The 26367-nt window shown below is 42.8% G+C and overlaps 1 protein-coding gene across 4 annotated transcripts in view; it reads left to right on the forward strand.

The window, feature by feature from the left end:
• Window positions 1-26367, forward strand: part of ARK2C (arkadia (RNF111) C-terminal like ring finger ubiquitin ligase 2C) — a 217521-nt gene that overhangs the window by 58086 nt on the left and 133068 nt on the right. The window contains exon 1 of one of the 4 annotated variants that reach the window (XM_085629279.1): window positions 24385-24680. The exons of the other annotated variants lie outside the window; for them this stretch is intronic. The gene's annotated coding sequence lies outside the window, so the exon portion shown is untranslated. Of the gene's footprint in view, window positions 1-24384; window positions 24681-26367 lie in introns of those variants that run through there. 4 annotated transcript variants of the gene reach the window in all.

The raw sequence follows: 26367 nt of genomic DNA on the forward strand, positions 1-26367 counted from the left end.
AGCTGGGCTAACTATAACTCACGCCCCCGCAATGCACTGCTTATGACCTCACATATTACATCACTCATGACATGGTCAGTGATATCTCAAATGAGATCACTGATGATATCATCCAGTGACTGTGAGGTATATTGATAACTCAGTGAGTGTATGAGTGTCTGTATGGATGATTCAGTGGATGCGTGACTGACTGTATAACTCAGTGATTAGGTGTCTCTGTGAATGTATGGGTGAGTGACTAGGTTGTGTGAATGTCTGCATCAGTCTGCCAGTTGGTGTCGAAGAAGCTGTATGGGTTGGTGAATGGGTACGTAAATGGGTGATTGATTGGTTGTCTGAGTACCTGTATGGATATATGAATGTGTGGGTGGGGGGAGTGTGTGACTGCCTGCATGGATGAGTGATTGTCTGAGTGAGTGGCTGTATGGGTTTGTGAGTGCATCTGTGAGGGGCTGTATGGGTGACTGGGTGTGTGTATGGCTGTGTCGGTGAGTGAATGCATCAGTGGTATATGGGTGAGTAACTGCATATGTGGAAGGCAGTATTGGTGAGTGTTGGAGTATATGAGAGTGGCTGTATGGGTGAGTGTGTGCTTGTGTCACTAACAGTATAGGTGAGTTAGTATGTGTAGGTATCTGTAAGAATAAGTGAGTGGTTGTGTGTATAACTTTAACGGTGAGTAAGTGGCTGTGTGATTGACTGTAGAGGTGACTGAGTAGGTGTGTGAGAAGCTCTATGGGTGACGTACAGTGTATGAGTGGCTGTATTGGGTGTATGATGGATGTGTGTGTAGACCTATGAATCAGGGAGTGTGTGTAAGTACTGGTATGGGTGTGTCAATGGATTTGAAAATGGTAGTGTGGAAGTTGGAGTGGGTGTATGAAAGGTTATATTGGGGTGTGAGTGGGTGTGTCAGAGAATCTATGGATGATTTCAGTGATGTCATTTGAGATGTCATCAGTGATGTCACTGACCATGTCATGAGTGATATGTGAGGTCATAAGCAGTGCATTGGAGGAGCGCAAGTTATAGTTAGCTCAGCTAAATATAACTGCAGAATTTCTCTGGTTTTCTACGAGTGAAATGTCAGCCTAACTATAACATCCCAGTAACTTAAGGTTTTTTCAGTAAATTTTGAAAGTTTTTTTAAATGCTAATTACTAACTAACGCCTCTGTAACCTTTGTTTTTCTCAGTGAATTTCTAAGGTTTTTTTAAATTCTATTTCTTAATTGTAACATCAATTTTTTTTAAGTGAACCTCAGTCTAAGACTTTCATATTTTCTTTCTATAATTGAATATTGTATATTATATTTATATTATATACCACTCATTTTTTGATTTGGTATGTGTTTATCAGCAAGTACATGAATAACTGGTTTAATTTTAAAGAATTTTTTGAGTCAGCATAACATTGAGGCATTACAGTGGAGAATCTGTAATCCGCAAATGTATTTCACATACTGAAAAATAAGCCATTTTTAAAAATCGGAGCCACCCAAGAGGCCAACATTTTTGTTAATATTCTTGCCAAATAATTTTTCCGAATTTTTAAAATTCATGACGTCGCGATGATCGTGACCACGTCATGAAATCACAAAACAAAAGCAGACATTCAACGACCACCACATTAAAAAATGTTAACGTTAAAAATTCTTTCTAACTTACAAAATACACATTACCAACCACATCACTGCTTTAAGAACATATTTGTACACATATTTTTCTAGTAAGTTTTTAAAGAAAATTTTTAAACCCTACTTCCCGTTTTCGTGACTACACCGAGAGTCTGGTAACCACGATGATCTCGCCTTTTTTAGGGGTTGTAAAACACATATATGTACACATTTTACAGTATTTTAGACACAAGGGATTCGTTACTGCACTGTTTGAAGTCATATTTTCCTAGGGAGTTCGCATAAAAACAAACATTTAAACCGATTTTCCTTTTTCACAATGACGCCGGGCGTCACGATAACGTCAGTAATACATACATAGCAAAATGACAAAACAAATGCAGACATTCAATAGCCACCACCACATTCAAAACTTACAACTGCAAAATGGATTATAACCAACACACTAAACACCTAACTATCTAAACGATTGTATGATAGTATGTACAACTCCCTTAATATCTCTATATCAGTGCATAACTTTTTCAGTATAATCTATGACTGCATGCATCACTGTATCACTAAGTGTCTCATTTATTGTAAAAGTATTTGAGAGGATCTGTGAGACGATGCATCAGTCTATCAATACTTTTGTAACGAAATGTATTACTGCCTCAGTACATCTATGAGTGTGTGCATCAGTTTCACAATGGGTCTGTGATTGGTTGTGTAAGTCTCGCACTCAATCTGTGAGTAGATGTATGAGTGCTCTGGTACATTTGTAAGTAAGTATATTACTATCTGACTGGATCTGTGAGTGGATACATGGGTCTAAGTGGATGTGTGAGTGGGTCTATGGGTGTCTCAGTGAATCTGCGAGTGGGTGTATGATTGTCTCAGTGCATCTGTGAGAACATACGTGACATTGTGAGCGGTCTGTAAGTGGGTGCATAAGTCTGACTGGGTGTGTACATGGGTGCATCACTCTCTGAGTAAGTCTGTAAGTGGGTGCATAAGTACAAGTACCTGAATGGGTATGTGAGTGAGTGCATCAGTATATGTGTGGGTATGTGACTGCATGTATAAGTGTCTAAGTGGATATGTGACAATGTCGATAGTAGCGACGTGCCAGCGATGGTACACGGGGGCCATGCTGGCGATCTCGTCGTCGTCATGAATGTCGTGCAACTTGTGTCACTAACACACTAATTTTGCAAACATGGGGTCAGAGTATCTCAACCCTGACCCTTTATGTTGGCTTTCACACAAATTTTCAGCCCTGGAAACCATTCCCGGACAATAAAATGACAGCCGCATCTTTCTATTCAGGTTGCGTCCAGCCAATCAGAGCATTCCCATTGGCGTGTGCGTTCGCGATTCATCGCAAACTCGTCACGAAATATCCGTGGCCAGCTATTTATCTATAATTTTCGGCTTAAATTTCTCAAAAACTACTGGACGGATTTGTACCAAAATACAAAAAGCACAATCTGCGTAACTACATCTACCTTTCTGCCAAATTTGGTGTAATTCCGTCCAGCGTTGCTATGGGAATTAACATTACAAATGCACCCTTCGTTTGCGCCCCTATTTCTCGGTCCCCACTGCACAGATCACCCCCAATCTTTCCATGACACACAGAATCTACTTTACACATTTTTTGTAAAATTTCATGGAGTGGTCAAACTACACCTAAGTTATATGCAAGTCAAAAAATGCTTTTCCTATGGAAACAAGGTCCTAATTATAACTACCTACTGGCGACCGCCAGTAGGATATATATATATATATTCCAGGTAACCTTTTTTCAATTGATTCATTTGCGGCATGAATCTGAAAGCAGCAACGGACACCTCTTATTTTGTGCAGATTAATTTATTTTATATTTTTGCACTAAGCCGCCATGACGCGTTTTGGTCCACAAGGACCTTGATCACATGATATATATATAATAGGTTTATATAATATAGGTTTATATTTTCCAGTAAAATTCTTTGTCACATGATAAAAGCATGCATGGTAAAGGCATTTTCTTGCTTAAAAAAAATGTACAGGTAGGTACAAACACTTGTTTTGTATACACACATATATATATATATATATATATATATATATATATATAAAATAAATATGACCGTAACAGTTCAACCCATACCCACCCTAATTACTCTTGCCACACCAAAACCCATAACCACCCTAAAGTAACCCTTGCCACACCAAAACCCATTCCCACTCCATACCCTAATATTACCCTTATCACCCCAAAACCCGTACCCACCCTAAACCCTAAAAGTGGTAATGGTTATGCATGGTAACGGTACCTGCGATGTAATACCCGCATTGTAATGGTTCTGCGTGGTAACAGTCGTATTCTAATGGCTGTTTCCCTCTGGATTCACACTGTAATCATAGATGTGGAATCAGGGTTGACATTTAATACCCAGAGGTAAATTCTGAACTGACCTTGTGCACCAGGAGGTAAAGTTGCCAGTAACTGAGGAATCTCGCTGTGTGCGACTGGCCACAGCTTTAGATTTTGAATTTCAGGAGCAGTGCCGTGCACAACTCACACAGACAGGGTGCATGATCATAAGAAAATAACTGATACACCTGACAAGTCTGTGGAGAGCTTGTAGTGATGGTAGGTCAGCATAACTGGAATCCTATTTCGGAAGGACTTTGTTAAAAGGAAGAATAGCACTCACCTACTGAAAGTGGTATGCTTCATCGTTGGCTTTTGCTGCTCATCCCCGATGTGCATGCTAGCTGGAGTGGGCTCCCTTGTGTCAGGAACCCCAGGGTGTTTTTTAGGTCAAGCCTACTAGACCGCATATGTTCTCTATGTTGCAAAGCATATTGTGGCTTACCAAGAACAAAGAAGGCCTTGGATTCTGCCCATTGTTTACCATTGCCTTTCACTCTCATTTGCCTGCTTTTTATTCCTGTCCCAGCCTGTCAATTTTGTGATTAACCCTCCAATGGAGGATTGCCTCTTTGCAATCTCTTTGATTGGCTGATATCTCTGCTCCACAATTTGCTTTTCAAGTCCTACGTTTTTCTTCTGTATGAAGCACTCCATCAGAGTGTGCGTGTTTTTGAACTGTTTCCCTCATGTACGTCTCTCCCCATGCATTTCGTGTTGTTCTCTGTTGCCAGACTGCTTCTCCCCACCATCCTCCCTCTTCTGCTTTCCCATATAGTCTCCCAATTGCTTAGCCCCACCTGTACCCTCTGCGCTGCTTTTGGCCCGTGCCCACTGCCGTTGCTTTCACTCCTATTCATCCCCGTTGGTGTTGCATCCCATCCAGCCCTAAACCCCCCCCCCATTGCTTTCGCATCCCATCCTGTGTTGCTTCAGCGTTAACTCCCCACCCTCCACATGTTGCTTCTGCTCACCCTCGTACTCGATTGGAAAAAAAACACTAGCACGTTTTTAGTTACTGATCCAGTTTGGGTTGATAACTGAAAAGAAAAAAGCTACCCCATGCCATTTTGTAGACCCGCACATGCGTGGTTCGCTCCTACAAAATGGCGCTGGCGGCCGCATCAAAGAGTTTTTTATTTTATTTACATAAGCAGCACAGCATCACCAATGCTGTGCAGCGTGGTTAAAAACCATTGGCGTGGTCAAGAGATCACAAAGGCAAGAATTATTGGCTTTACTAGTGCTTGTTGTCTAGTGGTTGCTCTTCACCCTGTAATTGGAAGTGACTTGGTCAGTTAAAATTGTCTGAGGTAGAACAGTCTCTTTCTTTTATTGGTATCTCCCTTCAGCAAATTAAAACAAGCATTTGCAATGCAATCGGTCTCGCCTTTGGGACCTTCTGTGTATGTAGCTATGCAGCTCATTAGCCTAGGTACTGAAACAGCTACTGTTCTTTAACATGGAGGGAAAGTAAACACCAAACTGTGTGACATGCCAGGCATGGCAACACATGAAGAGAAATATTTCCTTTCAGCTGGAAATGGTATAGTCCAAAGCTCTGTTTTTAATATAAAATTAGGGCCTTCGGTGGTCATATCACTGCAAATACAAGATTTGAAAAACATATTATTGTCACTATAGGTGCTCGTGGAAGACAATTTCTATGGACTGGAATCTAGAGAATGCTAAAGTGATTCTGGTATTTTACTGACCCTTTTACTGTCCCTAAGCGGAAGCAGACGAGTCCTAGGGCTGATCTCCAGAGCCCACAAAGAACATACAAGTGTATATACTAAAGTATATACAAGAGGTCTTGAATGCTCGACCTAAAAACACAAGAAGAGGGCATATGGTGTACTGACCCCTCCTGTTGTGAAAAGTCCATGGTCCCAAGACACACGTCACAGCTCCGGCTGCATTAAAAGACGCTAATTATGAGGCACACGGAGTCGAGCAGCACACGGAGGGGAAGTACATGCAGAAATACTGTACTCCCCGGAGACCCACAGACGACAATTACATAAAACAGCACAGGCAGCACTTTGCCAGCACAAAGAGTGTCAGACACGGACATGCAAAACCAGCTGGTTTTTATTAGGAATGCAAATACAGTAAGGATGTTTGCGTCCAGAGCTGTGTCATCTGGAAGCTGCTAGTGCTTTGAATGTTTGCAAAGTCTTGCCTTGTGACTCCCTGTGTTTGTGATGTTGCTATTTTGTTCCCGGTCACACGCCTCCTGTGTACATTCGTATTCATTTGAGCGGGAGCTCCTGGGACCGAAGAACCGTGCTCAAATGCCTCACAGTAAATGCGACATTTGTGCATTGGCGCAGATACGTTAGGACTGGGGGCCATGTTGCACAACCTTTCTTCTAGTGCCAAAACATCACAAATCCATTTGCACCATGATTGCTGTTTGCAGAACATAGAATGCTGCAAACATTTTTTTGCTCCAGTCCATACAGCAAAACTATTTTTCCACCAGGTAAAAAACAAGTAACTGACTGAAACCAAACGTAATATGTCTTACTTATCAACAGAAGTGCAAAAAACGATTGTGGTATAAAGTGCTGCACACTGTATATTTCCTAATTTGGGCGTGCTCTCTTCCAGGGTCAACCATTAGGAACACTCCAAAGGTAAAGCTCACAAGACTTGTAGGAGAAGGAGCACTGTCTAAATTAAATAGTTAATCAAAATAACTTATCGTTGAAGTCACATTATTCTCAATTGTCAGTAAATCAATCGGAGTAACTTAACATCAGAGAAAACCCAAAATAAAGCATCAAATTGTCTTGTATGCTTTTTATATTCTTTCTTTTAATTGTCGTTTTACATTTAGGACACACCAAGACAAAGCCAACGCGTTTCATCCCACCACATAGGGACTTCTTCAGGGCAAAGGTTACTTTGTCAACCAAGACACTAGTCTTTATCCTATTGGAATGAGATTCCTTCGCATACAGTGTCGCAAGTCTATCAGAGTTGTATTAACAAATCTGTTGGTCCGAAAAAGAGACTTCAAACGTGTCCCCACGCCATGTATATCTTGCAGGTTGATGTTAAAATCGTAACAACATTGCGGAGTACGCTGGGACTTTGGTGGTCTGATTTGAAGACAGTCTGAGAGATTACCTTATTTAAGGCGTGAATTGATTAGTTCATGCAGTTACGATTTTAACATCAAACCCGCAAGATATACATGGCTTGGGGACACGTTTGAAGTCTCTTTTTTCGGACCGACAGATTTGTTAAAACAACTCTGATAGATTTGCGACATTGTATGCTAAGGACTCTCTATCCAATGGGATAAAGACTAGTGTCTTGGTTGACAAAGTAACAGTGCTCCTTCTACAAGTCTTGTGAGCTATGTCTTATTTATCATTGATTTAAATCGAGAAATAAAGAATTTCACAAATAAATCTTCGTTCGTGAATAACCATTGTCTTGATTTTGCCATATTCTCGAAACATTATTTTGAGTCAAACATAGTTCCATTTTGCATACTTGAAAGGTACAAAAATGTATGTATTTATTCAAATTCTAATTTTGTATATATAGGAAAGAAATTGTGTGAACTCACTTTGTATTAAGTTTGCCCTGGTGCAAATACCATTTGCTCAATTGCCTCTTAAACAAACCGCAAAAATTGTGCATATTAATTTGCCCTTCTTTTTTTCGGAGCACTACAAAGTTTGTGTGTGATGTCACTTCCTCTGTTGTAAGCAGGGGTGGGATAAGGTAGTGTGACGCTGCGTCCGTTGCCATTTTGCAGGTGACCCTTCTTCTGGCAGTCTCCTTCGGCAGTCCTACCAGCAGGTGAGCTAGTGTAACACTGCAGAAGGGGCAGAGAAGGAGACACTGAGAAACAGGTGAAACTGAGAATTCTGATTTTGATCACCACCAGTGAGGGTGGGATTGAACGTGTGCTTGAGGGAGGCAAGCTCAGAAGCAGCTGACTCAAGTGACAGTAATACAGTTCTGACTCCAGGTGACCTTGAAGAGAGTTGAACATCCATGGAAGTGTACTTCAGAGGAGGGTGAGCTTTGGAAAGAGCATCTCCTAAATACCGGTGAATTGATACGACTAAGCATATTTGGATGATTTCCCAAATATATGTGCATAGGCACAAATGGTGGCGCACAGTTGGTTGCTAGGGAAGGGTGCTGCTCCCGTGTCTTGAACCCCTATTTGTGCCCTTCCTTACCACTTTATCGTACACATCTTCGGCTTTCTTGGCTTCTGCCCCGCCGTCAATGTTGTCGTTGGTCCCCTTTGCTGGGCATAGAGAGTGCTGTTCATACGCATTGTTATTTTAACCCTTAAACAAGCACAAAAAAATGTTTTCTGTCTTTTTCTGCTTGATTACTTGTTCTCCAGAGTCTGACAGGAAGTGACCTCACAAAACCCACCAGTATATATGCAGGTTCTACGTTTTATTTATAACTTTATAACTAGAGGCAGACACGTGTTTATAGTAGCTAATGATATTTATGGCACAAAAACTGGAAAAGGTTAAAGACAAAGTTCATTTTAAAAGATCAGTAGTCAAATGGGGTAAATCACAAGAGAAGCAAAGCAGTTCAAAGGGGTTACAAGGAACAACATCAGGGTAGGAACAACACCAGGGTCTACCTTATCTTCCTCTCACCTTTCCTACACTTTACATGGTGTAACAACCAAGCTTAAGAGTGGCAGAGTGCTGTGGAGCAGAGAGGAGTGCCGTAGAGTGGAGTGCCGTAGAGTGGAGTGGCATAGAGGTGAATTGCATAGAGTGGACTAAAGTGGCATGGAGAGAATTGCACAGAGTGGAGTAGAGTTGCATAGAGTCTTGCAGAGTTGAGTGGAGTGGAGTGTTGTAGCGTTGAGGGGCATTTCATAAGGTGGAATAATGTGTTATAGAGTGCAATGGCGTAGAATGGATTGGAGTTGAGCAGCGTGGAGTAAAGTTGCATGGAGTGAAGTGGTGTGGCATAGAGTGAAGTGGAGTGTTGTGGAGTGATGAAGTGGGATAGAGCAGAGTGGCATGGAGTGTCGTAGAGTGGAGTGACATTGAGTGGCGTAAAGTGGAGTACGCATGGTGTGGTAGCGCACTGCCATTTGAGACGACACATCATTTGAATTACCTTTATATTTGCACATACAGTTTGACTAATAAAACTATTGAGGGCACAAGCAATAATGTGTGGAAATGACACCACCTAGTGTATTGATTTGTTGTGATCGTATTAACGTATTTGTTTCCACACTTCAGGATTACAAAAAAAGTGATTCTGATATATTCAGAAATATTTACACAACTCATTCACAGACATTTAAATTTTGTTGTGTACTAGAAAAAAAAAACCTTTCCATTCCTACCCTTGGTATCCAGCATGATTGTCAAATCCTCTCACTTTTAAGTCAAATAAAGAAAAGTAAACCCCAAGCTCCCTTGGAAGACAGAGCCTGACATTTGACCTTTGTCTTTGATTGCACAGCAAATGTGACCAGATAAGAACAAAATCTAAAAGCCTGGTTACAGAATGCGAGCATCTGTAGAATAATACAGTAAATGGGCTGTGTTCCAGAGGAGTGGAAAAGACATGCTGGACAGCCTAAAACAGGAAAAACCAGCACACAGAAGGCTAGTAAATGTAAGTTAAAAACCACATAGACAATGGTAAGCAATGGGCAAAATGCATTCCCAGAGTATCTTTCAAAATGTCCCCAAGAAGTGTTTTCGCAACCAGACAGCTGTGTGGTCTGATAGGCTTCGATCTAAAAATGAAAGGCAGTAGCAACAAAAGATGGTGCGAGTGGGAGATTAGGTTAAAGGGCACTTGGAGAGGAGTCTGAGTGGAAGGTTGATGAAAAAGCCTTTCATGAAGAAGATCCTGAAAAGCAGGACCCACGTAAAAAGCTTTCAGTGTCTTGTGTTACATCCTACTTAACGCCATTTACTGCGGTTGCACCTCTTGCGCGCAATCTACTCCCACCACAGAACAATGATTATTGTGGGCGCAGATGTGACGTTTACCACTTTCTTTTCAGAAGAGGTCTGCTTCCAAATTTGCGTGAATCACCCTGACCCATATTTATGTCTTGAAAGGAAAGCTGAGAGGTGTCCCTGTAACATTAGACTGCAGGTCATGGCAATCATCTAAAGGCAACGCCGCAGAGGAGGCAGCTGGTTGAGCACAATAGCATAGCGTTTCAACTGAGCAGCTAAACAGTCAGGTCACAGCTAATGGGGCATCATAAAAATACTGATTTTAGTGTTTTTGTCCTTTCTCTTTCTCTCACAACTTCCATCACATGAAAAGTCATGTTAGCCTGTGCCAAAACAGGCATGTGCGGATATGCCTGTAGGTAGGAACATGATCACGTGGCTCTGATGTATCCTGTGGTGTTTTTTTCTGGAGTAGAAGATGATCCAGGCCCCAGAGGTCATTGAAGCTCCTTCTTATGTGACTTATTGTTTTTTCCACAATTTGTACCTGTGTGACTGCCCTTTAGAATATGCTTTTTGCATTTGAAACGATTCACTTGTCGACACAACTCCGACCCATACATGCCAACATTATAGAAGAAGAAAGTGGGAGATTTTAGACAAATAATCCGGAGATTGTTTTTCCCCCATTGACTTCTATCGCGGCCTGAATCGGGTCTACTGTCGTGTATAGGACTTAGTGTGCTGCTGCAGGATCGGATATCAGAAACGCAGATGCATGTTTTGTCCCTTACCTGTCAGGAGCACGGAGAAAGCACAGGCAGAGAGCCCATGACAAAAGCGTTGTGCACTGGCCTGTAGGATCAGCTTACTGGCAGCAGTGAGTGCTACGAGTCTCACTAGACCGGTCCTGGCTGCAGCCTGGTGAGGAATCGAGTCTTTGAATGCGGGAATCAGGAGACGGGAGACTAGCCTTGAAATTGGTACTCTCCTGCCTGAATCGGGAGGGTTGGCATGGAGGCAGACCTGTTCCCAAGAAGACAAATCTTGTGCTCTATGTGTGTTTTGTAAGCGCTCTCCCCGCATCCTGTTGGCTGTTTTCGAGACACATTGACTTCAATTCACCAAAGTGCCATAGGTAATGGAAGTGACATCAGTCACCCATTGACCCCCCCCCCCCCCTTCAAACCTTACTCCAGCGTCATTTACAGCTGAAGGACATGGGGAGGGCACTGCATGACAGCTACAGCAGGTTAGAACTTGCCAACCCTGTGTATCCCTGCCTTTTGTTTATAGCAAAGAATGGCTAGGTTCTTGACGCTAAACCCACTCGCTTTCAGTCTCGAGGGCCTTGTGGAATTCAGACGTTTCTTCTCCCCAGTGGAGTCGAAGTAAAGACATTTCTGAGATTTTCTCCCCGTACACTGAGCAGTTGTCCCAGGCTAACGCCCCGGAAAGAAGTCCTAGAAATAAAAAAAATGGCTTTTCCTACAGTAAGCTCTTTGTGTTTTACACATTACTTTAAACTATATGGGGCCTAGTCGCAAAAGCATTTTGGGGGTTCTTAAAGTGGTACTTTGGTAGTACTGGACTCTTTTCATGTACTCTTTCTTGCAGGTCTTTGAGAACGGGCCCAAAAAAATCTAACATAATCGGAAACATAAGTGAGTATTCAGGGACTGTTCATTTACAATTAAGCAAATAGGAAGCAATGCACCCTCTTGCAGTTTTACTAATAGAGAGTTGGATGTTTCGGCTCAAAGGCATGAAAGAGAATGTAAAAGAGAACTGCTGCAGGACTACTGCCCTTACTCCTGAATGTTTTTGTGAATTAACCACTGCATTCTTCTCACCTCTTGTGAGATGTGGTGTTGGCTCAGGTGATGCACCAGAAAACTTGCATTAGCAGTTTGCACACCCAGGGCCTCATGTAGGTGGCATACACTTTACCGATTCTAAAATACCGAATCATACCGATTTGGTATTTAAGAATCGGTAAAGTGTATGTAGGTAAAAATTCGGTAAATGTTACCGAATCGGAGTGAGTCGGTAATTACCGAATCGGTATTTACCGATTCGGTAATGAGGCATACCTTCCCATTGAGGGGAAGGTATGCCTCATTACCGAATCGGTAAATACCGATTCGGTAATGGGGGAGCACATGCAAGGGTGGCAGGGTGTCACATTGACACCCTGTTGCACCGCTGATTCGGCCATGTGTGCACATGTGGCAGACATACATGCCCTAAGGGCATGTATGTCTGCCACATGTGCACACTTCTAAGCGCTTTTCAATGCTTTTAATCATCCATACTTTATTTACCACCAACTATTAGTTGGTGGTAAATACCGACTCGAAACAACACCCACACAGTCCCCCTACATCTGATTTCTGTATTCGGAATTTACCGAATCGGTAAAATTACCGATTCGGTAATTTTACCGATTCGGTAAATTCCAAATACAGAAATTCACCCCCTACATACCAAAAGCAAAAATACCGGTCGGTAACGGTATAATTACTGAAAATCGGCCGTTACCGACCGGTATTTGGCTACCTACATGAGGCCCCCAGTCCTGAATCCGAGTCTGGATTTTCAAATGTTTCTGACCCCAGATTCCACAGTGGTAGTTTTGGGCCTTGGAGTGGGAACGTGCTGCACACCTACTCAGGCCTAAGTTTTTTTGCCCTGCCTGAGCTGTGCAGCAATGATTGAAATATATGAAACAAGTTCGCTGCACTCGTCATCAATAAGGGCCGCTTTAGAGAAATTTAGTAATTGCGCATCCCCGTCATGAAAATACTTGTACATGATACAGCGTCAGCGTGTAACACGTGTGTGGGCATAAATACGGTGGTAATAATATACGTTAATGCTACCACAATGTTGGGGAATTGCCACTGGATCTAACGTGCTACTCGCATGACTTTCACAGTTCTAAAGAGGTATACAAATTAGATGTGAAGGGGCAATAGTCATGTTTATATGTTGAGGGTAATACAGAAAAAGTATTTTCGACCGCATGCAAAATGTTTCCTATCTAGAAAAAAAAAATAGGAAAAAATGTTAGATATAGGCATATCATTTTTTTAATTAACATAGTAGTATTGCTTCGGTTCTAAATGTCAGTTTCTAAATGTAGGTGTGATTCATTAGCTGGGTCTCTGATTCTTATCGGAATAAATAGCTTAAAAAGCAGACCTGCTGCCACATACGAGTGTGGAATATAAATGTGGCATCTTATCAGCCCTGCCCGGCTACCTGTTATCCACGCTGGTAGCAATATGCGGTTTGAGTAATTGAACCACATCTCTCGGCGCCAAGCCTTTAGGATCACTGAACTGCAAATATGAACTCGCGTTCAGTGTGCTGCCCTGTTCCCAGAAAGCTGGTCACCCCCAACTAGAGTTTCAGGAATTATCCAATTGTTTACAGTGATGCTGTGAGGATGCCTGAATTTAAATACTACCAACATGTATTAAAATTCAATTTCTATTAAAAGCTTAATTGTCTTTCAGCTGAGGGTGAGTGCAAGTGTCACTGCTTTATTGGTGGAGGGATCTTCCTTTATTTAACCAACAACTAAAGATATGCACCAGGGTTCGGTACAGCAATAGTTATAGACAAATGGCTGCCAGCATCATAGTGTGCCTGTTCCTATTTTGTAATAATAGTTACAGGCGAGTAAGCTGCCAGCGTCATAGTGTGCTTGTTTGTTTTTTGTAATAATGGTTACAGGCGAGTAGCTGCCAGCGTCATAGTGTGCTTGTTTCTTTTTGTAATTATGGTTACAGGCGAGTAGCTGCCAGCATCATAGTGTGTGTTTCTTTTTTGTAATAATCGTTGCAGGTGAGTAGCTGCCAGCATCCTATTGTGCTTGTTTCTTTAGTAATAATGGTTACAGGTGAGTAGCTGCCAGCAAACTATTGTGCTTGTTTCTTTAGTAATAATGGCTACAGGAGAGTAGCTGCCAGCATCATAGTGTGCTTGCTTCTTTTTGTAATAATGGTTACAGGTGAGTAGCTGCCAGCATCATATTGGACGTGTTTGTATCTCATGCATTGGAACATAAGGGAAGGATGAATGACGTGCCTCTCTCCCAGCATCAGCATGTTTGCTTAACTGTAGATCGCTACCTCGCCATTCGGGTGATGTTTGGCTTTCCCTCACTACTTATGCGTGGGACTTAATGTTTCTTATGGAAACGTGGGTAAAAGACTCCTCTAATCCCGACCTTAATTTGGCTATCCCCCCGGAATATCGGTTTGTTGGGATTAATCGTACCAGTTCCAAGGTGGGTGGCGGGATCGCGGCGATCTTCCGCTCAGGCTGGAAGATATTCTATAGGAAGCTCTCTAATGTTGATCCTTTAGAAGCCATGTACTTTAGCATTTCTGTAGCCTCGCATTCAATTCTGGCAGGTATTCTTCTATATAGACCTCCCGGTACCCCCCCTCAATCCCTCATAGACTTCTATACTTTGGCTGCTGATCTATCGCTCAAACACCCCCACTTCACTATTCTAGGTGATTTTAACTTGCATGTGGATGACAACTCCTGTCCCAAAGCAGGACTGCTCCTCGATACCATGACTGGCCTCAATTTGACCCAGCGGGTTAGTGGCCCCACCCATTTGGCTGGCCATACGCTGGACCTATTGTTCACCAACCATCCTAATCTGTCCACTTCACTACCCGTTCCCCTCACTTGGTCAGATCATTTTCTAATCCCATTTAGTCTGGCTACTACACCTCATGTTGACATTCCAGTTAAGGCCATGGCTTCTGGCAGGAAGTGGTGCAAAATTACCTGTGCATCACTGGCCCCTGCGCTTTCTTGCAATCTGTGGCAGTCAGAAGGGGATTTAGACATTGGTGTCTATAAGTTTAATGGCTGGCTTTCTTCAGCTATAAACACAATTGCCCATTTACAACCGATAAAGTCTTCCAGATAATAACCCTCTGCTCCTTGGTTCTCCTCTGCCTTGCGTGCTGAGAAGAGCCATTGCAAAAAACTTGAGAGGCTCTGGAGGCAACCCTATGATTCTGAGGCAAAAGCTACTTACAGAGCTGCCATTAAGAAATTCCATAAACTGAAACGGGCCATAATGAAAGAGTATTCTAGTGAAAAAGTCAGCTCCGCTAATAACTGCTCTAAAACGCTGTTTAAAATAGTGAAAGAGTTTTCTAAACCAGCCGCACTATTTAGTTCGATCTCCCCATGCCAAGTACTCTGTGATGGTTTATCCAACTTTTTTCATGATAAAATCCTAGATATTTTTTCTATGTTCAACCAGTCCTCGGACTCCCCAGTTCTCGACTTAAGAGTCACCAAGGAGGAGGCTTTCACTTCCTTTCAGGCTGTCTCCGCTGATACCTTTTCTCAAAAAATGTTGACATGCAAATCTGGCTCCCCTTTAGACTCCTGTCCGGCACAACTTTTCAGCACTCTTGCACCTCTTATTACTTCTCCGCTTAACCTGCTCTGGAACACCTCCCTACAGACTGATTATTTCCCCATATCTTGGAAACAGGCCTTGCTTATTCCAATCCTAAAAAAACCTGATGCCGACCCTTCGGTATTTAGCAATTAGAGGCCCATTTCCCTTTTACCTAAACCAGCCAAAATCCTGGAGAAAGTTGTGCAAGAACAACTCTCTAATTACATTGAGTCCGGTCAACTTCTCCATGATTCACAGTCCGGTTTTAGATCCGGCTATAGTACCGAGACTGCACTTCTGGAGGTATCCGAGGCTATCCGTGAGTGCTCCTCGACCTGTCAGCGGCATTCGCTACGGTCTCTCATGCCATATTGATTGAGAGACTGTATAGTCTCGGGATTCAGGGCACTCCTCTGGCTTGGATTAGATCGTTTTTAAGTGATCGTACCCATCAGGTCTACCTCCTGTATACCGGAGCACCGGCATATCTGGTAAAACATCTGCAGATCGTGCTGAATGCGGCGGCAAGAATGATCTGTAACATCCCATATCACCATTCAATTTCCCCTCACTTAAAAAAATTACTTTGGCTGCCTGTGACTAGCCGCATTCAGTTTAAATCCCTGGTCCTGGCATATAGAGCTATGCATGGTCAGGGGCCGGCCTACCTTAGAGCCAGACTGAAGCATGCCCAGTCCTCCCGCTCTCTCAGATCAAATCATCTTTTCCTCTTACGTACTCCCTGTTTTCGCCGCTCCAGAATGAGGGGCAGAGCATTCGCAGTTATCACGGCTCAAGCCTGGAACAACCTGCCACTGTCCCTCCGTTTGGCAGAATCGGAATGCTTATTTTGACGCAATTTAAAAACCTGGCTGTTTACCAACCCTTAGTTGCATAGAGACATTTACAAATGCTTGCTGTTCGCAGCGCCGGGACAACCCTGTGGGGGTAGCTGTGCGTTATATAAGTTTCTAAATAAATCAATAAATCATGGTGGGTATGATGCTTCTGTACAACCAAATAAGCCGCTGCAATAGTTAAGTGCACCCCCTGTCCCTCCCGCCCACTGCCAAGGGCTCTTTCAGCTGCTTAGCTGGAACCGGATTTCACACTTTACATGCTGCTAAACACATTATCATGGTTGTGAAACCTGGCAGCGGGGTGTAGTTTGGTCAATAAGGTTGGGGGGTGGGGGAACTTCAGAAGTCCCAATAATCACGCCGGGATACCTTGTTAAAACACATAAGAGAGGCAGGACATGAGAGGGGCTTTAAAAGGCAGTGGAAAGAGATAGAAGGGCAAATTGTTATGGGCCCTTAAAACAATATTTTTCAAATTAATAGAGAGGGAGAGAGAGGAAGAGAGAGAAAGACTTTTCTTTACAGATTACATTTTTGTAGACGGATGCCCCTCTGAAGTTACACCCTTGCCTGGCAGAGACTGCTAGGCGTTCGGATGCTATGAAATGGCCAGATTCGCAAATCCTTCTCTTTGGAAGTCAGAAATCTGCTGTCATATGTTTTTAGCAAATGTCGAACTTTCATGAAATTCACCCTGAATTTCAGGAGTATTCAAATAAATCTTTCACAGTCCTAGATTTTCTTAAGTACGTACATGAATTAAATTTACTCGTGAATTTTCCACCAGATAAAAACTTCTGTGTTATCAAATCTGACGCAAATGTTTAAATCAATACACATTTAACTTTTTAATTCTATACAATTTCCTCCTACGCCCCCTAATAAATATGTGGGTATTCTATCCCATGTTTGCGCTCTGAAAATGCATGTACTCTTGCCCATGACCGCAGTAAATGTGCATATTGATCAGGCCAGGAAACTATTAGAGATGCAGAAATATCTAGAAGGATACGGGCTCCTCGGTGTTGACCAACCTTTGCAAGTAGAGCCAGCGAAAATGCAGATTTTCTGCATGGTACTTGTACTTTCTGCACGTAAAATCCTTCCGGTCTTATTTCTGATAACCAAAGCTGGACATTAAGAGGCATTAAAATGAAGTATGAATGGGGCCCCGAATGCTGAGGTGTTTGCCATGTACGACTTGTTTCACAGATCACCAATAGAAGCCTTGATCAGGGACGCATTCCACCAGTAATTGCAAAGACAGAGCTTTCTTCATTTAATTATATTTTTCGTTGGATTTGAATGCATCCATAACCCCATTAAAAGAACATCAGCTACACTTTAGAGTAAACAACTGAAATGAGAGCATCCCTGAATGGTCCACATAGGATGCAAGAACCAGGTTGCAGCAGCAGGGGTATTTCATACCTATGATGCCACATTACAGAGATCGCAATGGCGCTGGTGCAATTTTACACCATTTCCAGATTACAAGGATGGCACTGCTTCCAGTTTAACTTGGCATTTCCCTTAGTGCCCATGTGTTGCCTGCAGTGCACATCCCCGAGCACAAAGAGCTTACTTTCAGCTCCCCGCTGCAGTGCTGTTTGCTGCTCCTGGCTGGTGGCATGAAACCCTTACCTGGAAATGTGGATGTACTGGCCATGGAAGGTTGGGGCTATGCTTCCCTTGTAAAAAGTTTTTAAAAATGGATCAAAAAAAAGAATTTTACAGAGCAGTTTTCCAAATATATCAACTATAAGACCATATGGTATAAAAGCTGTTTGGAAGAACAATAAACCCTCATATTGCAGGACTTCAGAGTCTGGCATAGTACGCTGGAGCTTTATTAGATTAATGTAAATGTTAATGAAACTTGTAGAGCGCAAACTGATACCTGAAGGTGTCCTGGCGCTGTGTGAAGACCTACTGTGGGCTGGAAGGGGAAAGGAAATGTACGCTGGGTCAGTTAGAAAACAGACATGTTTTCAGTGCTTTCCTAAAGGGCAAACGATTGGTCAAATTTCTAAGGGCTAGTGGAAGAGCAAAGCTTCTGCCGCCCCAGTTGGCTTTTTTCACCCGCGGGACTTTTACGAGTTTTGTGTCAGATGACCGCAGTCCTCTCTTTGGTAAGTACCAGTGGAAACTGTGCTTTGGAAACTGTGCTTTAGGATTTCTGGTCCGGTTCCATGGAGGGCTTTGAATACCAGACAAAGAGACTTAAATTGAGTCCGTTTCCTGACTGTTAACCAATGAAGTTTTTTTTATTTTGGCAGAAATAGACTCGTACTTTGGTGTGGCAGTTAGGAATCTGGCTGCTGCATTCTGCAAAATCTGTAGTTTATTCATCGACCCTTTATGGATCGTGAGATACAGGCTGTTGCAGTAGTCTAATCTGGACATTATTAGTGCCGTGACAACAGTTTTTTGTGCGTCTATCGGCAGAAGAGGCATTATTTTTTTTTCAGGATTTGAGACTGTACGATGTAGAGGAGGCCACATTATTAACCTGGTCCCTAAAGCTTAGTTTATCGTCTATCCAGACTCCGAGATCACCTTCTTGATTGGCGTAGGTAGAGGTCCCAGATCCTCCGGCCAACATTTAGGAGTCCAGAATGTAGGGTTGTTGCCAAACAATACTACCTCCTCTTTGCCGGAGTTGAGTTTCAAGCAATTCTGGGCCATCCAACCCCCCACGGCTTTAATGCAGTCCTGCAGCCTTGACGCAATTTCATTCATGTCCCCTGGTAGTAGAGTCACCACAATTTGGGTATCATCAGCGTAAGACGTCAAAGTGAACCCAAAGGTCTGAATTAGGGGAGCTAGTGACGACACGTAAACATTGAAAAGTGTTGAGCTCAATGATTACCCCTGCGACACCCCACAAGGTAAAGAGAAAGATTCGGCTTCAAATTCATCCAGGGCCACCATTTGAATTCTGTCAGAGAGAAATGATTCAAGAGGATTCCACGCATTGCCCTTAACTCCTATCTCATCCAATCGGTCCACCAGCAGAGCATGACGGACCGTGTCGAATGCTGCAGATAGGTCTAGCATGATCAGTACGGCCTTTCCCCGTTGGTCTAGAATGGTCCTTATCTCTTCTGTGGACTTCAGGTGTGCCGTTTCTGTTCTGTGGCCCTCTCTAAACCCATACTGAGTTGGATCGAGGGCCTGGGAGTCTTGCAGAAATGTATTGAGTTGGGTATTTAGATTGCTTTCTATGATTTTTGCAGGAAGAGGTAGCCTAGATATTGGTCTAAAATTGTTAGGATCATTAGCGTCCAGGTTGGATTTCTTCAGAAGGGGCAGAATAGATGCATGTTTCCAGTCTTTAGGAAAGTATCCTTCTAAATACATAGTATTAATGATAGAAGTCAGTTGCCGTGAAACTGGCTCAGCAGCCAATTTTAATACTAAACTAGGACAAGGATCGTAGGGGGACCCTGACTTCACTTTCTCCAATAGTTTATAGGTGTCAGAATCATTTAGAAGGGTAAAGCTGTTTAAACTTGGGGTATCAAGATTTGAATTCATCTGATCATGTGCCGAATCGGTGTTGGTTTTGAGTGCAGAGTCCGAGAACGTTAAGAAAATGCTATTAACTTTATCAAAGAAATATTTAGCAATTTTGTTACACAGCTCTTGACTAGCTGCAATGGAGGGTGCGCGGGATGGGCTAATGAGTTTACTATTTTCAAGAGCTCTTTAGGAGAGTTTTTGTCCGATTTGATTCTATTACTAAAATAGTCTTGTTTTGTGCTTTTAAGCAGCTGTTTATAGAGTGCCAGACCAGCTTTATATTCCTTTTTATCCTTTTCCTTTAATCCCTTCCTCCAGTTTCTTTCCAGGAGTTTGCAGGCCAACTTTTGGTCCCTCCGCTCCTTCGAATACCATGGTGAGGAGGGCTGCTGTCTAGTGTGGCAAAGGCGTTTTATGGGTGCGAACTTGTTTCCTGCAGCTTCTAACGATTTGGTGTATGATCTGGTTGCCTCGTCCAAATTACTAGGTGTTGAGGTGGTAGTATAGGTTAACAAATGGTGGAATTCCTCTGCTTTTATCTTGTTCCAGGCCCTGTTCTCAGAGTATTTTGAAGATAATTTTGGCACCGTGTGGTCCGGCACCGTGAGCTCAAATAAAACTGCTGAGTGATCTGACCAAACTAAAGGAAGGACCCTCGTGAAGGAGAGTTGCAGATTGTTTGAAAATATGCCGTCTAAAGTGTGGCCGGCTTGATGGGTAGCACCAGTCACCTTTTGTTCTAGGTTTCCACCCTTCATCAAGTCGAGCAGATCGAAGGTGTCTGGGTCCGAGGGCGATTCAAGATGATAGTTAAAATCTCCTAGAATGGTATAGGAGTTTGTGCTAATCCCTCTTTCTAGTATACTGCCTACTTGTATTAAAAAACGTCCTCTTGGGCCCGGTGCTCTATATATGAGAGTGCCTCTGAAGGTGTTGTGATGTGAGAGATTGAGACAAAACTCAAGCACTTCACATTCCTCGATGGCTAAAGGATTTGTGGTAGATGACCGCTAAACCCCCCCCCCCTCGCCTCTGTTGTCTGTTAAGTGTGTAACAGAAGTAGTCAGGGGGAGTGGCCTTTACGAGGTCAGGTCCGGACGCCTGATCTGTCCATGACTCGGTAATAAATCCCGCGTGTAGTTTATCATCTTCAATGAGGGAGGCAGTTTATAAGCTGTGTTTAACCAGAGACCTAGCATTGAAAAGGGCAAATTTCCAAGCAAGGGGGGAGGCGTCCTTTCTAGATGAGGGTTGCTTAAGTCTTATGTCTGCTATAGGCTGGACGACAAACTCTGTTATCTTGGTGTTGTACCCAGGACAGATAGAATAGACCCGAGGTAGTGCAACGTCAAGATGAAAGTTACAGCAGTTATGATTTGGGGTGATTAGATTGAGCTTTTTCAGATCATTGCCAGAGTATCGTATTATTTTTTACGTACCTGAGAGATTTTTTGCAGGGGGCTGGCGCGGTGCGCGTTACGAGCTCGGACGGGCACAGACAGACAGGCTTGCCTTTGGCACGCCTTCGGATATTACTTTATTAAATATGTGCCTAATAACATTGTGTGCAGCGCCAGGGCTACTTTCAGGGCTGGATGGGCCTCGATCCCCGCGGTCTGCCCAGCGTTGAAGGGCCCCATGCCCCCGCCTACCAATGGACTCCCTGTGCTTTGGTTGGCCATCCAGCTCTGTTCATGAACGCGAGTCACAGAAAAAATAGGGGTAGCATGAATGACACGACATATACCCATTGACCTCTTGTACTGCCCTTAGCCTGTCAACCGTCTCCTAGTTACTGATGTGTAGCAAGGAGACTGCAAGTAGTGCAACTTACAGAAAGTAACTACGGATCTTAGAGTCCTTTTTCCTTTCTTTTCCTGCCCCTGCCTTAATGACCCTTATCACCAGGGGCAGCAAGGGCAGGCCGGGTTACCAAAGGACAAGACTGAGATAGAGCTTCTGGTTCGCCATGTTTAACGTCCATGGCGCTAATATGTATCTAATCTGCTTCTAGCTTGTGTCGCGTCCCATCTCAGTTCATCAGCCCACCAGGGCGAATACAACTCACACAGCTGACTGTCAGTGTGTGTGCACTCTTGGTTTTAGCAGCATTGAAATGATACCCCTTCCAGGCACTGGCACTTGGTGCATTCCATAAAGCCACCCCCTCTTTCTTTATAGGGAGTCATTAGGCTTTGTTGGGTCAAAAAGGTCATCTTCCAACATCAGCATTTAAACTCCCTGTTAAATGGGAGGAGGGGCTTCTCAATTTACCTCTGCGGAAGCAGCAGCACCACAAAGCAGCTTGAAGCGTCGGAAACAGACTCTGGGCCCTGGATTTCCCTCCTTCCTCTGAACGCTGGAATGTCATAATATTGCAGAGACATTTGATTCATTTTCTCCAAGCTTAAATTAACCTTATTTCTGTTAGCTAGGGGTATACCCATCAATTACCCTCCTGTTACCTGGGTATCAAAGACACGATTTGAAAAAAAATTGGTAGGGAGGAAAGGATAAAACAATGTTTTTGATCAAGGACACCTTTAACTATCCTTTCATATGTGTATATATTCACATGTTCTTTTTGTCATTTTATCGCTGAGCATATAAAAAACATGTATTTACAAAATTAACCTTAGGCATTTGTGAAGCTCAGTCAAATTCGATAGCTCGCTAAAACTCTGTGTGTGTACAAATGGCACATTTATACAATTCTCACACATGTTTGTGGATGACATAAAAGAAAAACATTTCATTTACTGACCCTTCCACAAGTCCTGGAGAGCATACTCACACAGTGACCATGTGCAAAGTTAAAAACAAGTGAAAAGCTTTGGTGGGAAACTAATACAAATATTCACAGTTGTTTTCTCATATCTGTCCTTATAACACTTACATTCAAGCCTTACATTCGGGTCAGATGAGTGTATAGTGCTAAGGAAAAACCAGCAAATCGCGTGCTTCGGTTTTGTGAATCATCCACCCTGCTTTAGAATGTCCTCCTTGTGTATTATTAACATTTGTTCAGCCTCACTTCGGCACTCCTTAGTGACTCTCCTGGTTCACCCACCTTTTAATGATGTATGGTATGGTATTTTGCCAGCAGCTGTATTGGGATCATTGTAAAACTCTTGTTAATTTTAAACTCGAAGATCTTCGGGATGCCTCCTCTGTTCTCAAAACCATTATCTCAACTACACCTTTCTTTAGCACACAGGTTGCTTTGTTATTCTCTGCAGTGAGTTCATATCCTGGCTCCCTATTTTTCTGTAATTCAGCATATTTTTTTCTCCATATTTTTCTCATCTCAGTAGATCATTTTCTTTCCAGTCTTAGCCCCTTAAGCCACCTTGTTCTTTTTTTTTTTGCTTCTCGTCCTGATCCATGTTCTCTTTTCCCGTTCCACTGCTTTCCCATCTGCGTTTTTCTCCATTTCTATTTTGGTACTGTTTCAGAGTCCTACATGTGTTTTTTACATTGGTGTTTTTTTTTGTGTTAGCCAGTAGCTACATGATTTCTGTCTTTGCAGCTTGTTTCAAGGTCTGCACTTTTTATTTCAAGTCTCATTTTTTTCTTTTTTCCCTACCTTCTCATTTGAACATTGTATTTGTGTTTTTAGTATGCCGTTTTCGTGGTTATATTTTCTTGCTATTTACATAGTTCTGTTGTACATAGCTTATCTGATACTGGTTTGTTTCCCAGGGTTGGCTGTAGTGTGCATTTCTGCACTGTTTTGGGCTTTCTCATAGAAATTAAACTCATTGCATTCTATTTTGTGTCCGGTGACACAATGGGCTTTGTTAAATATGTAGGGGACTGACCCCAGTTGTATTTGGTGTTGTTTTGGGCGGTGTTTTGGTTATGATTGGAACTGCTGGTGCACCGTCTAGTGTCTTGAGTAATTTAAAGCTCTTTCTTCTTTGAGATATGTGCAATTGTGGTAAGAAGTGCGCTGCTTCAATACTTAAACATGAAGGCTAACAAATGATTGTGGGTTGGCAGTTTGGATTTGGCGATGTGGGGGTATTGGTGGCAGAGTGAAGGATTTTACACTGTACTGTTGGATGTTTTGTGAAATACTGAGAGCACTTTTGTTTTCTATATCTAATGTTCTTGCTAGTGGTCTAATGCTTGAAGGGTGGTTGGTGAGTCAGAGCATGGTTTACTGTCTTGTGATTAGTACTGAGGTAGAAGTAAACAGCATCCTCTGTGCAGTTACACTTTGTCTAGTTTCTGCGTGGGTCTTATGTTGACACTGCCGGTGTTTACCTCAGTCGAGGTTGCACGTGGTTTCTGGTATGTGTGTTTCTGGTGTCCTCTGCGGTGCTTACTACATGCAGTTTATAATTTGTATTTTCGTTTATTGGTGCGTGTGGTAGGCATGAGAAGGGTGTGTGTGGTGGGTGACAGGCAGTATTGCTCTGCTGCCATCTGTAGTTCTATTGGTGCTGTGCTGGTTGCATGAGTTTATGGCCTTCTTTCTGTTGCGCTGTGATTGGGTGTTTCTGCTGATCGTAGATGACAGAGACGCTACTCTCTCTCATGCTCGCTAATTGCACTTCCGTTCCGTTTTCTTTTGTGAATCAGTGCCCGCTCACGTGATTTGTTGCCGTGAGTACTTTAGGACCTTGCTCTCCCCCAAACCCCGCTGAGTCTTGAGCCCGCCTTCCCTCCGCGCATGACCGCATTCGCTTGAGGAACAAGCAAAGTTTCTGCGTGATTAGGTCTCAGGAAAGCCCCTGCCAGGGCTCATAAAATCAAAACTGATGTCAAACGAGGTTCCGGCTGGACGCTGCGCGCGCGGGCAGTCCATAGACACAGGCCGCTCTGAGACAGAAAATCCCATTATCAGGTGGCGCAGTCAATCGCCGCCATAAAGGTGAGCGGAGGTGGGGCACTCCTTGCCACCAGGGTGATTAAAGTGGGGTTGGGGCGTTTTTCAGTTAGGGAGGAGGGACGCCCACGCTCTCCTCACAGGTGGTAATTAGTCGACATTATCTGGCCGGACGGGCCTCTTCCCTCCCTCCCTCCCCCACTGCGGTGCCCGGGGTTATTTCCACACTACTTCACCTTTTGTTTGCGTGCTTGAAGGGATTATCCGCGAGCCACAAACAGCTGCCGTTTCTTTCACGCATTTCATTGGTGGACCGCGAAGGGTGTATTTTAAACTGCAAATACCAGATGACCAATTACAGTTGGTTTTTACTGTGAATTAGGTGCATCGTTGTTGGACATTGGAGTAAATATATGTAGCAGGAAAACAAAGAGCAAATCAATTGATTAGAGCTGCAAGTTAATATTTAAACCAAAAGATACCAAAAACTGGTGCACGATGTTCATGGTAGTATTATAATTGTATTTATATAGCATTTACTACCCCTGAAGTGGCGGGGAGGTGCTTTTCGGTGAGTAGCATGCTACGCCGGAACTGAAAGTGGATTAGTATGGGAACTATAAACTGTTAATTGGAGCGGTGGACATGATTCTGTCAGTTGGATTGAATAGGACAATGGAAGGATAGAGGAGGGAGTCTACAGGGTTTTATTCCGGAGCTCAAGGTAGTAAAAAGAAGTTTGGGCTGAGTCAAAGAAGGGCAAGGGTCTAGAAAGGGTTATTTAGGAGATCATAGTACAATGAGGTTTGGGATGAGTGAGAGTGGAGGTAGAGGATGTATTGAAAGAGGTATAGAATGGGACATAGACTAGTGTGTTGGAGAGAGTTGAAGGTATTTTTTCTACAGTGGGAGTAAAGTCATATATATACAGATACTTAACTACATCAAAAGGTATACATCTATTTGGAAAATAATAGAGATATAAAGGTGTTATATATAGTTACACATGTACACGTGTAGACAGATATTTAGACACTCAGACTTTCAAGTGTTGCTGTACATAAAGCTAATTTATTTTGATTTTTTTGGTGGTCATTTTTAATTATCTTTATTTTATATTCATCCCAGTATTTCAATGGTGAAGCACTTATAGATGCAATTGTTATGATCATATTTACACATTTGATGAGGTTTACTCCACTTGTTGCTTGGTCAGAGCGGGCCATTCCTGGCTTAGGATGAACAGAATGGGCATAAGGTAGGTAGAGGTTGGTATAGGGTGCTCGGGGTATGGTAGAGGTTGGGCAGAGCACAGCTAATGGCTAATTTATAAGATATTCAGAAATCTACATAGCATTATTTGAATTTAGTAGAAACCATTTGTTACGGGTTAACTGGAATTTCCACCACCCATTCATGCCAGTAAACTGTATACTAGTGGGGTCCATTAGAGCATCACTATGTACAATTAGTGGGCTGTTACAAGCGTTACTTATACCCAACTCATTACCTGTAGCTGGTAAAAATAAGAACCAGCCCTGCTCAAGTGAAAGCTTGTGATGTACAGATTCTGCACACATCTTAGCTACGAGCACTTGATTCACTGAGCTACCTTACCAACTAGTCATAAAAGCTAGAAACATAAGTGTATAAACAAGAATTACTTGATCAATAACTAAAAACCCAGTAGGATGCATCAATCCTTCGGACAATCCCTTGCCCTCCAAATAAC

Source organism: Triturus cristatus, chromosome 2_1 (assembly GCF_964204655.1).
Source record: "Triturus cristatus chromosome 2_1, aTriCri1.1, whole genome shotgun sequence".
Classification (NCBI taxonomy): Eukaryota; Metazoa; Chordata; class Amphibia; order Caudata; family Salamandridae; genus Triturus; species Triturus cristatus.